Below are 15733 nucleotides of genomic sequence, written 5' to 3'. Positions count from 1 at the left end.
AAGCTTTTCTTTTTCCAATCTGGCCACTCGGGTACAGCATTCGATGTCCCAAAAATCGAGTCTTAAGACAAAATAAAGAGAAATCTTTCAGAAACAGTGCTCATGGTGTATTAAATATATAGTTTTCAAATAGAATGGGAGCCAAACTCCAAAACTTAAAAAAAAGTGACATTTTGAACTGTATTTTGAGGGTTAAGTTATTGTTGTTGTAACTTCTCTATAGTTTTCTTACATTATATGATCATTTATCTTCACGATAAAAAAATTATGATACCATTATCTCTTTTCTAACCGAAGATCTACGATTTTGAAAAAAAACTCGTGTTTTGCCTATAGTGCGGCGATTGTATCTTTATGAGAAGCTGTTTTTCATGACAGAAAAACACTCGGAGGTTTGCCATTGCCTGCCGAGGGACCACCGCTGTTAAAAAAAAAAAACCTTTTTTCTATATTTTTTTGCGATGTTGCTTTGACCAGGGTTTGAACCCAAGTGCTGCGGAGTGGAAGCGCGCACTGCTTACCACTACACCACAGCGGCCGACTAACCTAACCTAACCTCAAAAACATCTTAAAAATGCAATAAAAAGTGCACCTATGCATATATAACTCCGAAATCAGGGAACGGATTTTATGGAAATTGCCTTTTTTCTGCTAAAGAGATAGAGTATATCCGATTAAGAATGACCACGATTTAGCTTTCCCTGATTCCATATACATATACTCATCTAAATTTGCCGTTTTTTGCCTTTTTTAAGATATTCGCCTTTACTAAATTTAGTTGTAAAGGGCAGGGAAAAAGCCCTTATTCCAGATGATATGAAAGTTTTAAACGTTCCATATATAAATTGGGCGCCACTTGTATCAACTCACGTCGAGCGCACGTTTAATACATTTAAGGCTTTTCTTCGCGAACATCTAATAAAAATGCTGCCAGAAAACTTCAAATGCATCTTGTGGTTCAATGTTACTACAACTATAGGGATTAAAGTTTTGCGAGTTAAAAACTCAAATAGAGGAAATAGTAAAAGATTCAAACTAAAATTTTTTGATATAATGAAACTATGTAGTTCATAACTTTTCTCTTTTTACTTGTAAAATAAACATTTCTAAAATAAATGCATTTTTCTAATATTTTTCGGTTTTGTCTTTATTTAGTGTCTTATTTTGCCCTCTAGTGCCTTTTCCTGCCCAGTTTCCCTTTCTCTGTAGGTTCTTAGGTCCTAAAAATCCGTTCCCTGGTAATAATGTTGTATGTGAACTCCAAAAAAATTTAATTAATGGGATTATTTTAACACATACCTCCGATGCAAAGCTTAATCTAAAAATGCCTTAAAAATACCACAAATGCCATCATTATTATATAAGGTAATGTTAAAAGTCGCAAATATGATCCAATTATTAGTTCCTCCTGTACGCGCTTTCTAGTGAACACGNAAGTCGCAAATATGAGCCAATTATTAGTTCCTCCTGTACGCGCTTTCTAGTGAACACGTTGCGCGCATAGGCGGTGCGCGCAGTGACAAATGTTGCTGTAAGTAATAAACAGAAAAAATCTAACAAAAATTTGTTTACAAACATTTTCTTCAATAAATGCAGTTTTCGAAAATATAAACAAAATGGAAACAGTCATTGAGAACATATTTTTAATGCAACTTGAATATTTATAATGTTTAAATTTAAAAAAAAATTCTAAATTAAAAAAAATATATTTTTTTCAAAGCTCTAATGTCACTATGCTTACAAGAAAAATTTCATCAACTTTCGTCAAATACTTTAAGAGAAAATGAGTTTTTGAAAAAAGATTGCTTAAAAATATATTTGCTTATAAAAACTTCAAAAATTAAAATTTTTCAAAAAATTCTCTGAATCCCTTTCACATCTATAAGCCTCTCTACCCTCAAATTTTCACACAAAAATTCCGACTTGACTGAAATCCGAAGTCCAGTAGAGAAATTTTCACCCATGTATATTATAACGACGAATGTATCGAATCGGTATCGGGTACCGAAAGGAAAATATTGGGTACCGAAATTTTGCTCAAGTATTGGGTACCGACAATTCAGGACATCACTATCAATCACTTGGGAATGCATTGCTCGCAGTAGATTTTACGCAAACCTTTCCTGTAATTTCTCTATCGCCACAAGCAGACGAGATAAATGCTTGCCTGAAATATTCAACATTGTGGCAACACGAACATAGATTGCAGTTGACTACGAATATGTGTGTCCAGTTACAGAACGATCTATCAGCCGAGGTATTCTCGCGACAATTACTAGCTATTGGGAGTCGATGAGAGATCAGGACGAATTTTATTGCCTCATAACTTTTGTAACTTAGAAACATCGAAAGGAGAGCTGATCGAAAGAATGCTTCTTAATATTCAAATTAATTATTGGAATTACGATTGGCTCAGGGAACGAGTTATTCTTGCCGCGAAGATTAAGGATGTCTATCAACTCAATAATGCTATTCAATCCAGCATTCAAAGTGAGGAAATAACATATACGTTGTTAAACACAGTTGTGGAAACAGATGAAGCAGTTAATTATCCAACGGAATGATCCCAAATGCTGAAATTGAAAATAGGTGTGCCAATTATCATGTTGCGGAATATTAATTCGCCAAAACTCTGCAACGGCACGCGACTCGCAGTTTAGAAATGGATGAAGAACTTAGCTAAGATTTTAACGTGGCCTTTCCAAGGTGAAGATGTTCTCAGCCTTCGAATTCCCATGATTTCGACCGAAACACCAATTTAATTTAGAAAATTTAAGTTCACAATCAATAAAGCTCTAGGTCAGTCTTTAGAAAGGTGTGGTTTAGATTCAGATGCCGATTGCTTCTCATATGGACAAATGTATGTTGCGTGTTCCCATGTCGGCGAAAAAGATAGCCTTGATATCGACGTAGAAAAACGAAAAATATTGTGTATATGAAACGTATGCTTTGTTTCGTTAATCATTTATCAAGAAGATAACAANCTACGTAGAAATACGAAAAATATTGTGTATATGAAACGTATGCTTTGTTTCGTTAATCATTTATCAAGAAGGTAACAGGAATATACCACAGCAAAGCGTGGCAGGGTACCGCTAGTTTTTTATAAAACAATTCAATAAAAAGTGATATGTTGTTTGTTTTTTATATGACAGAAAACATACTAAAAATTATTTGCCTGCTCTTTTTACCAAACGGCACACACATGTGCTGTGAACATTAATTTGTTATATGCACGGCACACGTTCGTGAGCGTAAAATGTTATGATATGCTGCGCATGTGTGTGCAAATATGAACCCTGGTAACAACTGCTTAGCACTGTGTAGGGATGTAAGAGATTACTCGAGAGTTTGGCAACGCTAGGGATAAGTATAAATGATGACAGCTTGGTCTTTCGATATAATATCAGAAAATATTTTCAATTCGATTCACCTTAATTTAGTTCTAAAAACCTTGTTAAGCGAATAACTAAACAACATCAATATTTTTGTCATTAAGAGCATTATTTAATATTTTTATTACTTTAATAAGACAGCAAATTATGAAAAATTTGAGCCATGCAATTACCAATGATTTTTCAAACAATATCTAGTTATGAGTTTGAATCAATCTGACCTCAATAGTACTTATTGAGTACACTGAGGGAAATAACGCGTGGTAAAAATTAATATTATAATATATGTATGTATAAATGTTCTCGATTTAATTCGTAGCGGACTAAATACAGTTTATGGGATATATCGATTCCAGGGCAACTTTAGGGATAATTAAAATAAAAATATTTATATTTATATGGCTAATATATGTTCAGAATTTAAATCGGATTGNAGTTTATGGGATATATCGATTCCAGGGCAACTTTAGGGATAATTAAAATAAAAATATTTATATTTATATGGCTAATATATGTTCAGAATTTAAATCGGATTGGACAGTAATTGGATATCATGAATCCTATCTTATTAGTTGGGATGATTTTCGAACAAAATATTTCCTTTTACGTGGCTAATACATGCTCTGAATAGGAATGAAAAATGTAGAGAAGTCTCAACTCCAGCGCCACCTAAACGGCATACAAACAAACATCTACGGGTTTTTTAATATATACATTTAATTAGTTTCTATTTTCTCTATAAAATATTATGTGGCAACTTCACTCAAATATTATTTTGCATTAGGCCAAATCCATCTCAAATCAGGCAGGCTGATAACTTCATATCGTAGATTTTCTTGCCGATGAAATATGTTATTCTACAAGGAAAAGGAGAGGAATCGTATCTTTTCTTTTTTTAAGTCAAACTTCTTAGGCGGCGGTATCACAAAACTGGAGAGTGAAATTTTTAAAACTGTAAACGTTACATGAGTGAGAAGGAAGATAAAGGTAGCATAGGGAAGGGAAAAAAAGAAATAAAGCGACGCATGACGGGTACGAGTACCTACCCTACAAGAATTGTGTGATGGAAACTAACACATTCTCATTTATCCTACTAACACATTTGCAAATTTTGCGTTGGTTAAAAAGAGACCATTAAATAAGGCCATAAGTTGGAGGAAGATGGAAGATCACATGTACACAAATGTTTACATCAGATTTTTCACACTGCCCTTTCGAACTTGATAGAAACTTGTAGGTAGCCAGTGACAGAAATCTATATCAGTCTTGCCACTCAAAGGATTTGTCAAATGATAGTCACTGTTCTTGCAGGGTACATATGTATATATCGCTAGCTTAGAGTGCAAAGTTGCTAAGTCCATTTTTTTCAATTGTACAGGAGACACAAAAAACGTTCCTAAGTCATTTTCTTTAAGTATTTTGCAAAACTTTGAATGCAATGTTTCGCGTTTTTCATTTACCCTTTATTAAAAAAAAAATTATAAAAAATCTGCTTATTTACAAATTTTGTAGATAATTTTGTGACTTAGCAACTTTTCTACTTTTTTCCTAAAATTTTTTTGTTTCACTTAGCAAATTTTCCATGAATTTTTCCAATATGTACAATACGAAAAATCCATCTCGTAGGTACATTTTAAGAAACGATTTGTTAGAACAAATTGTTAAGGTTCTTTCAATAATAATAATAACACGAGGGAACAGTGATTTTGTTGCATCAAATGTTAAAGCTGTTTTCGAATAAGACCAATTCTTGTTAAAAATTCTGGGTTCAGCAAAAAGGTTTGGGGCATATTATTAGATAATGAATCCGTTAACGCAAAAGATAAAGTCAAATATCATTTCTCGCAGCCCTTTAGCTTATCGTTAATCTCAAAGTTACCTCTTTTTAATAAAATTTTAATTGTTCTTTGATAATTGCACTGGTCTATAGTCAAAAAATGTAAAGAACATCATTAATATTGCTGGCGTGCATTAAGGTCGCTGGTTCCAAATATTCTAATCTTTTTTTAATATTAGCTATAGTTTGCGAATTTTTGCAAATTTAGGAACAATTTCGGTAGTTCCAATAGAAAAGCCATTATTTTCCATCATCGTGGAAAAATGTTGTTTATGCAAATGAGTATGGAAGCACTGAACAGGCACAACTTCTAGAAACACTAATTAGTTTACTTATGTTTATGCATACAATATAAAAATTGCAAATATTGGAAAATGACAAAAAATTTGGTTAAATTTTTTTTTAAAATAATTTGTTTATAATCTGAATGATTTTCATCATATTATTATCATAAATCAGTAATAGCAAGTCTCGTAATTATTACGTACCGATCGAGTAACATTAACCAAAGTTATATCGAAAACCTTAAGTGGACCTCCAGTTTTTCTCTAAAAAAAATTTCTCTTCAGTTGTCTAAATAACCTTTAAATGAAAGAACCGGATTACAGAAAAGTATGCCAGGGAGTGACTTTTTTCGTTCAAGCTGAATGCAAAGCAATATCGTCCAATTGGAGAGACCTCAAAAGGATTTTCCAGGATATGTTAAAGACTATCGCATTTACCTACCTACAGTTACTTTTTCACATAATGGAATTAACTAAAGTAAACACTTTTTGCACGCCCCTACTTTCATATAACGGCAAATTTAGAAACCACGAAAAATGGACTCGAAATGGGCGTTTCTCGCCCTAATTGTATTAATTTAATGTATGCAAATACTTATATTTATGCTTGCACCTACTATTAACTTATCAAACGATTCCTAATCTTGGACAATACATGATTGAGTTCATTCACCATGATCCAGAAAACTGACCAAATAGGCGTGACCAAGTCCACGGTCCTTTTAATATTATATAAACATCCGAAAGCATTAAAACGTTTGAAATAAATCTCGTCTCGATTTTTTATATTTTTCACTTGGTTGCTGAAGTAATGAAGAATTGAAAATTCATAAGGGGAAATTATAGTTTTCTTATTTTTTAGTTTAATATCTTAAAAATTTGTATACTTATTGAAAAATTATAAATGAACGTGAGGTACTAAATTTAATAACCTTTAATTTGATATATCGTCCTGTTTATAACAATTAACGCTTTCCATAGATATTACAAGCCAAAGTTTCATTTTAAAAATTCATACACTTTGATTCAATTGCGCGGGCTAAAGATAAGTTTTAAATTAATCGTTCTTGGCCAATACAATTGGCTTATACCTAAAATATCATAATATTACTATTACAATACGGTCAAATGCCTTTTATTTCCCCCCATACAAAATCGACCCAGCCTAATATACATACTTACATATGTCCATATATACATATTCAAAAATAAAGAGCAATTTTGCACATCACGGAATAAAACGGGTAGAAATAAAACAAGTAGTTAGATCTTTTCATAAACGGTGCATTTTCAATTTTCCTTGCTTCCTGCACCAAAAACTAATTGTTCATAAAAAGTGGACTTAGCAACATTTCACTCTAAGCTAGCGATATGTATGTTTGAATGCACGTATGTATGTATACATATATATATGTATACATACATACATATATATGTGTGTATGAACGAACTCAATGCGCATTTCAGCTCTGCCGCTACCAAGCAATATATGCAGGGATGCCGTTGGTTCTAAATAGATCCAATTGGATACATTTTTAGACGATTTTTGCGGGATACTTATTTTTTCCGGTCAGTATAAAAGTGGATACTTTTTTAAATAGGCCAAAATTTTATAATTCCTATAAAGTTTTTTTCGTTCAATCAATCAATTTTCATTAAAGATGGTAGAAAGCATTACGTTTTCTAAACGTATAAAGAATCGCTACTTAAGCGTGAAATTAAAGCATTTTATTTTTTGTGAACGAAGCAATGAACATATGAAGAGATCTCACCAAAATAGGTATAAGCGCAATTGCTTTAATTAGCTTAAAAGGATGCTTTAAGCAAGATCTTAATATACATACATATCGTCGTTTAAAGTACAAAACCGCAACAAAATGCAAAACCGCGTATCAAGATAATGCAAAACCGCGTATGTGACGTTGCATAAATTATTTTCTAGAGAGTAAAAACACTTATATTGCAAAATGGTTCTCTTTTTTATAAAGCAATCGCATTTCTGACTAGTATATTTAAGGACGAAGCCAAGGGCTTGTGTGAGCAAATCAAATTTTTGGCAGCAAATGTCAGTTACGCGGTTTTGCAGAATGACGATACGCGGTTTTGTACTTTAAACGACGATATATGTAAAGTAAATGATACTCTTTCTGTAGTAATCTCTTTCATATCACATATTTTCATTTGTTAATTTAAAAAGACAGAAGATTTCAATGTAGTTTAAAAAACTAAATTTGATTTATTTAAGGAAACTTTTATGAATTTTACTGAAAAAACTTTAAATACACTAAAAAATTTTGTTTATTTGCACAAATTGAGAGAGGTAACCAGTTTCCTCTTTTAATGTATGCAAATGTGCAAGCCGTGTAATAAAATTAATAAATTGAAATTACAAATGTTTGATTTTATGCACATGTATTCCAAGTCCTTAGCATGGGTTAAATTATGTCTTTTTCATGAAAATGTTTGGTTTTCTTACAAGTTATGAGATGTATATGTAAAAAAAGAAAATTGGATACATTTGGATACATTTTTGGCTTGGTCAGGGATACATTTTCTTGAGATAGCGCGGCAACACTGAATATATGTATGTATAAATGATGCAAGCGTGCTTCGCGTAACTACATCCATTCGTACATATGTATGTACATATGTTTGAATGGTTGTATATATATATTTGTATGTATGTAACATGTTTGTGTATGTACATATGTTTGTGCTCATGTATACATATATGCACATATGTAGTACAAACGAAAACAAATCTAATAAGCTGCTCGTTGATATAAATTCGAACTGTACTGATTTTCAAAAATTATGTGNATATATATTTGTATGTATGTAACATGTTTGTGTATGTACATATGTTTGTGCTCATGTATACATATATGCACATATGTAGTACAAACGAAAACAAATCTAATAAGCTGCTCGTTGATATAAATTCGAACTGTACTGATTTTCAAAAATTATGTGTTTGTGGTACATTTGTTCATGTTTGTCATTGTGCGTGTAATTTTCTAGAGTCGTTTTGTGCTCTCGCTGTCTCCTTTTATTAACTCGTCATTCGTTGGTATACTCTGATGAACATAGCAAGGCCAACTTATATGAGGTAGTGTTTCAGGAGCAGTTGAGAATTTCGCCCGATGCTAAACGTAGTGACCGTTGGTTCAACTTGGTGTTGTTTTGCTCTAGATTGCACCGTTTGTGGGCCTGTTGAATGAATTTATATCTTGGTTGTATGAAAGATCAAAAAATTTGGGTTTTCGGGCAAGTTGTACAACTTATCGCTACATTAATGGCCATGTTGTACAAACTCATTTAATTTGCGTTTATTTTGTACACTAAATAACCAAAAATGGACAACTCAGCCGAAATAGGTACGTGCTTTCGTTGAATTTTATAAATGTAAGCCGAAACTATGAAATTGTAAAAAAGAGATTTTACAATGAGACTGCCCGCAAAATCGCAATGTTAATGGGTAAAACGTCCAACTTGATTGCGGATGGTGGTGTTACCGGAAAATTAATAAATAAATTATATGTATATCAGTAAATTAATATGATGAAATGAAATTATTGTTTGATTTCTAACCAAACCTATGTATGTAACTAAATCGCCTAATGGTTAGCCGAACCGNGCCGAACCGTAAACATATGTTTACACATCCAATTTCGTGAGTAGGTACCTGGTACTCACACCTTTTTTAAGAAGTTTCACTTCTATCATGTGTACGGTGTTACACACGCATTTTTTTTTAAAGAACGATGTTTAATAAAGATATGCGCATATCAATTTGGAATGATAAAAGTGAAAAAAAATTAAAAATTTAGTTTTGCCAGCCTTTTCTTCTAATTAAGATACATAATTTTGTTTTCGTGGTTCTTATAGGTGGCCTAGCTTNAAGATGAAATGAAATTATTGTTTGATTTCTAACCAAACCTATGTATGTAACTAAATCGCCTAATGGTTTGCCGAACCGTAAACATATGTTTACACATCCAATTTCGTGAATTTGGAATGATAAAAGTGAAAAAAAAAATAAAAATTTAGTTTTGCCAGCCTTTTCTTCTAATTAAGATACATAATTTTGTTTTCGTGGTTCTTATAGGTGGCCAAGCTTTCATTGAAAATTCGTTTGAAATTTTGCAAAATAATTTAAAATTAACAAAATGGCGGGCAGGTTTGTAAAAAGAAATTATGTAGATTTTCTCGAAGAAGCCACCTTTTTCCAAAAATTCACAACAAATTTTTTCCAATATGAGGAAGAATTGATATAAGTTTGAAGCGGGCTAAACCATTTTTGAAGTCAGGAGAATTTTTTTCCAAAATAAAAAAAAATTTATTTGGCAAATATTATAAATATCATAATAATAATAATAGATTGGCGCTTACACATATGTTAGTGTTTGGCCGAGCTTCTCCTCCGATATGTGGCGTGCGCCTTGATGTTGTCACACAAAGCGGAGGGACCTACAGTTTTACGCCGACTCCGAACGGCGATTGTATTTTTATGAGAAGCTGTTTTTCATGGCAGAAATACACTCGGAGGTTTGCCATTGCCTGCCGAGGGACGACCGCTGTTAAGAAAAAACTTTTTTTCTATATTTTTGCGATGTTGCTTTGACCAGGGTTTGAACCCAGTTGCTACGGAGTGGAAGCGCGCACTGCTTACCACTACATAAATATCATACTCATTTTATATTTCTATTACATATTTAAAAATTAATTTTTTCCCAATGATGCACTTTGTGTTTCATTATGAATAATCACGCTCCAATTGTCTGCAAAATCTCCGTGCAACAGCAATCCTTGAAAATAAGGTATCAAAAATTTGCATAACTTTATAGAAGATATTCAGACGGAGGAAATACAAGGGTCAAAGAAGAAATAACGTTTAGTTCTGCTGTTACATTTTGGACATTTTGAAAAAAAATAAGACTAAGAATAAGTGCAGAATATTCTGTAAGAGAAGTCCAGAGGTATACTTCTATTAAACGATTTCTGATATCAACCTTTGAGTTAGAGGAGTTTCGCAAAAAGATATGAATGGCAAAAGGTTGAAGCAGTTATAGGTATTAAAAAATGTCATCTTTGGAAGGTCCATAATAATGAAAATTGGAACCGAGTCTCTTACAGCAGAAGAGTTTCTGCGACCTTCGCAGGCCCGACAAACCACCAGCGCACGCACACTTGCACGAATTAAAACCATTCACCACATAAACGTCCTGCCATCGAGGAAAACCCGCCGCATCAACAAGCCACCAAAACCGACATCCGGCTCCACCGGACTAGCCGCAAAACACCCGGCCATGGCGGACGCCGTTCGAAAGTACACCATGGGCCACCGTGAAATATCGCGAACTGCGATACCAAATTTCATTCTGCAACTAGCAACGCCAGACGTCACCTGCCCCACCACATGAAGTTCATATATTTCTATGTTATACTATCTATATAAATGCTCTTTGTTATTTAGCAAAAAAATATTTTATATGTATGCGGTCAAGCATCCGCTACGATACAATATTATACATACACCACCGTACATACATAACAACGCATCTATATATTCCTTGGTACATACATACATCATCCGACATACATACTCCCCCGTACATACATAACCACGCATATATGTACTCTTCGGCAGACGCATGCAGCATCAGGCAAAACACTGATTGCAGCACACCGGCCACTCCATCGGACTTGAAAAAAAATTTGTGTGGTAGAATCTGGAAAAAAATGTGGTAGATTTCAAAAAAATGTGGTAGATCTCAGGTTTTGGATCAAACTTTGTACAAAAATTAAACAAAAATCTGCAAGGTTTCACCTAAATTGCAAACATTTTTATTAGAATCTAAAAAAGATTAATTTTAGTATAATAAAGGGCAAGATTGAAGTTGCTAAAAATTGCGTTGAGTTTTGGCAATTTTTTCCTTGACAGTGTAAAGCAGTTCCTTCCATATAAAGATATTTTTCGAACATATTTTGAAAGATTTCTGCAACCTTGCGGAGTGCTGCCAGCTTTTCTTTTTATCACATCACGATGTAGCGAACAAATGTGGCACGTTCTGGAAACCGCTACTTGGGATTTGCCGATTTTGACAATTCTCAAGTAAAAGTAAACAACGCTTTAGAAACTTTAGATACACTGAAATTTGCTACTTTCCCNCCCGCCGCATCAACAAGCCACCAAAACCGACATCCGGCTCCACCGGACTAGCCGCAAAACACCCGGCCATGGCGGACGCCGTTCGAAAGTACACCATGGGCCACCGTGAAATATCGCGAACTGCGATACCAAATTTCATTCTGCAACTAGCAACGCCAGACGTCACCTGCCCCACCACATGAAGTTCATATATTTCTATGTTATACTATCTATATAAATGCTCTTTGTTATTTAGCAAAAAAATATTTTATATGTATGCGGTCAAGCATCCGCTACGATACAATATTATACATACACCACCGTACATACATAACAACGCATCTATATATTCCTTGGTACATACATACATCATCCGACATACATACTCCCCCGTACATACATAACCACGCATATATGTACTCTTCGGCAGACGCATGCAGCATCAGGCAAAACACTGATTGCAGCACACCGGCCACTCCATCGGACTTGAAAAAAAAGTTGTGTGGTAGAATCTGGAAAAAAATGTGGTAGATTTCAAAAAAATGTGGTAGATTTCAAAAAAATGTGGTAGATCTCAGGTTTTGGATCAAACTTTGTACAAAAATTAAACAAAAATCTGCAAGGTTTCACCTAAATTGCAAACATTTTTATTAGAATCTAAAAAAGATTAATTTTAGTATAATAAAGGGCAAGATTGAAGTTGCTAAAAATTGCGTTGAGTTTTGGCAATTTTTTCCTTGACAGTGTAAAGCAGTTCCTTCCATATAAAGATATTTTTCGAACATATTTTGAAAGATTTCGGCAACCTTGCGGAGTGCTGCCAGCTTTTCTTTTTATCACATCACGATGTAGCGAACAAATGTGGCACGTTCTGGAAACCGCTACTTGGGATTTGCCGATTTTGACAATTCTCAAGTAAAAGTAAACAACGCTTTAGAAACTTTAGATACACTGAAATTTGCTACTTTCCCTTTTTTAACATTTTCGCTATTAATTCTTTTTTATAAATCATATATTTTGCAATTTAGCACAATAAAACCTCGTTTCCTGTCGAAAAATTGAATATTGAGAGAATTTACTATTTTACGGTTTATTTTATTCTCCCATTCTGCCTGTTGTTAGTGTTTAGTGTTGGACAATTTTTGCTCCTAAAATTAAGAAAATTATGTCGAGCAAAAATAAACTACTCAAAAACGCGAATATGTGGTAGGTTTCAGAACTTGTGTGGTAGATGTGGTAGATGCTCAAAAAAGTGGAAGATCTACCACAATGTGGTAGAAGTCCGATCACTGCGGCCACTTCGTTCGCCAACTACAATCGGGGCAAGTGCGCACGACAAATTCTCAACCCGAGCACGCAGCAACGGGTATAAAAGGCTGAACAAGTGCGCAGGCAAGTCAGTCTTGCTAGGTAAGCGTTTGGCTTAACTAGTCGGTTGGCGTCTAGTAGTGTCTTTCGATTAGGGTGGCCAGATTTTATAGTGACATCATCAGTACAGTTGGGATCAAAAATCAGTACAAAGCCATACAAATCTGTTAATTTTTAAGCGTATTTTTTATTATTAACAATATAACAACAAAATAATAGCGCGTTAATTTAACAAATAATAACTAATAGACTTTTAAATACATATATTATTATTTCCATATAAAAATTCATTACTTTAAAACAAACCAAAGGTATTACGTATGTATGTACAGCTGTGCTCACGAAAATAATAGTAAAATGTATTGACAGGTTTTGAAATTTTTTTCTTTCCTTACATAATTAAAATTTTTTATAAAAACATAGTTAATTCTATAACAAAAGACATGTGCGTTGAAGTCTCAAACTTTCTATAAAATTTATAAAATCGAGAAAATTAAAAAAAAAAATTTGTAGCCCATTCAGTTTCAGTAGAAGACGAGCTGGAGTCAGAATCTGTTTTTCATATTTTAAGCTACAAATTTAAAACATATTTAGATGGTGTGCTTATTAAATACAACATTCACATTAAAATGTTGACTAAAAAGTACGAATGAAATTTAATAGTGTTAAATGTGTATGTGCAAGTAAAATTACAGGTAGTCGAACATCAAAAATCAAAGTAAAGCTACATATGTATATCATATCCAAGTGTTGGTAGTTTGCACCTTTTCCAAATTTTTAGAACTTGCATTGCACCGTAGCAGTAGTCATCTTAAGTTTGAAATACTTATTGTCATCTTCTCAGTGTACTTAATATATGATTAACTCACCACCACCTTTCATAACATTTATTAATGGCGAAACCACGTTTTCTGTAAATCCTGCAAAACCTGCAAATCGTGAAGTTGGGTTGGGTTGAATCCAAATATTTTGCGAAATCCTAGGAAACGAAACAATTGCAAACTGACACCTTTTTAATAATGGTTTAAATTTAATTAATGCTTTCAATCTGCTCACACGTACACTGAGGGGAAAAAATATTAAAATCAAATAGAAACGTAATTGATCTTACTATAAACTTCAACGAAAGTACTGTATATTGGTAAATATTCAATTCAATTACGCGCATATTAAAATGACCGCGTTCGTACTGAAAAAGCATCCGCGAAGTGAATAATCAAGCCAAAACTAAAAAAAAAATGTTATTGGCATGTTGCCTGCAGTGGAATTCGAACCCGACCATCTCCGGATATCAATTACTTGTGGCAAGCATCTTTGCGCACTCAGCTCCGCCCAGACATATAAATTTGCTTTCAAATGTTGAATATCTATCAACACCACAGCACGCGATTTGTACGGATAGCGGCGCTCTGCATGCTTGGGGTGCGTATGTACACCTCCATATACATACTCAGATGTGAACAGTCAAATACGTGCGTAATAAATTTTGTATGAAAATATTATTTTTAAATACGAACATTTTTAAAAGATAATCAAATATAAAGTATTCATTTTTACATGCATTATTTCCCTCAGTGTATGAGCTGTCAAAAACCATTGTTTTGAACATGTAAACCTCAAGTAAATGTCAATTACACCAATTTACAAAAGCATTTATGAAATGTAAAAATCAGTACAAAATCAGTACAAACTCAAAAAATCAGCACATGTACTGATTAAATCGCATCTGGCCACCCTACTTTCGATACACTAATTCGTCTCTGGCTAGTTAATCCAAACATTGCTTGACCGCAGTGATGGAAAATCAAAATTTAAAATTGTGTCGAATTTCTCCGAAAAAATGTGCCTAAATGAAGGCCAATGTGCCAATAAATTGATAGGTACCATTTCCTTTATGAAATATATTTACAGTACTTATTGCATATATGAAAAACATAAATCTCCCTTGTAACTTTTCTCGCGAACATCTAATAAAAATGCTGCCAGAAAACTTCAAATGCATCTTGTGGTTCAATGTTACTACAACTATAGAGATTAAAGTTTTGCGAGATAAAAACTCAAATAGAGGAAAATAGATTCAAACTAAAAATTTTTGATATAATGAAACTATGTAGTTCATAACTTTTCTCTTTTTACTTGTAAAATAAACATTTCTAAAATAAATGTATTTTTCTATTATTTTTCGGTTTTTGTCTTTATTTAGTGTCTTATTTTGCCTTCTAGTGCCTTTTCCTGCCCAGTTTCCCTTTTTCTGTAGGTTTTTAGGTCTTAAAAATCCGTTCCCTGGTAATAATGTTGTATGTTAACTCCAAAAAAAATTTAATTAATGGGATTATTTTAACACATACCTCCGATGCAAAGCTTAACCTAAAAATGCCTTAAAAATACCACAAATGTCATCATTATTATATAAGGTTATGTTAAAAGTCGCAAATATGAGCCAATTGTTAGTTCCTCCTGTACGCGCTTTCTAGTGAACACGTTGCGCGCATAGGCGGTGCGCGCTGTGACAAATGTTGCTGTAAGTAATAAACAGAAAAAATCTAACAAAAATTTGTTTACAAATATTTTCTTCAATAAATGCAGTTTTCGAAAATATAAACAAAATGGAAACACTCATTGAGAACATATTTCTAATGCAACTTGAATATTTATAATGTTTAAGTTTAAAAAAAAATTTTCCAAATTAAAAAAAATA

The 15733-nt window shown here is 33.2% G+C and overlaps 1 long non-coding RNA gene across 1 annotated transcript; it reads right to left on the bottom strand.

Annotated features, from left to right (window-relative positions):
- Nucleotides 1–920: 920 nt before the first annotated feature.
- LOC108364473 (uncharacterized) lies at nt 921–15193 on the bottom strand. The gene is made up of 3 exons (XR_001847756.1): nt 15119–15193; nt 14094–14098; nt 921–1035 (listed from the first exon to the last, which is right to left on the bottom strand). It is a non-coding gene; the product is annotated as an uncharacterized LOC108364473 (long non-coding RNA).
- Between the last annotated feature and the right edge of the window lie 540 nt (nt 15194–15733).

Source organism: Rhagoletis zephyria, unplaced genomic scaffold, assembly GCF_001687245.7.
Source record: "Rhagoletis zephyria isolate East Lansing unplaced genomic scaffold, Rhagoletis_zephyria_1.1 Rzeph_scaffold_01566, whole genome shotgun sequence".
NCBI classification, from domain to species: domain Eukaryota; kingdom Metazoa; phylum Arthropoda; class Insecta; order Diptera; family Tephritidae; genus Rhagoletis; species Rhagoletis zephyria.
The sequence above is the reverse complement of the archived record's forward strand: the minus strand, read 5'-3'. Positions and strand labels throughout refer to the sequence as shown.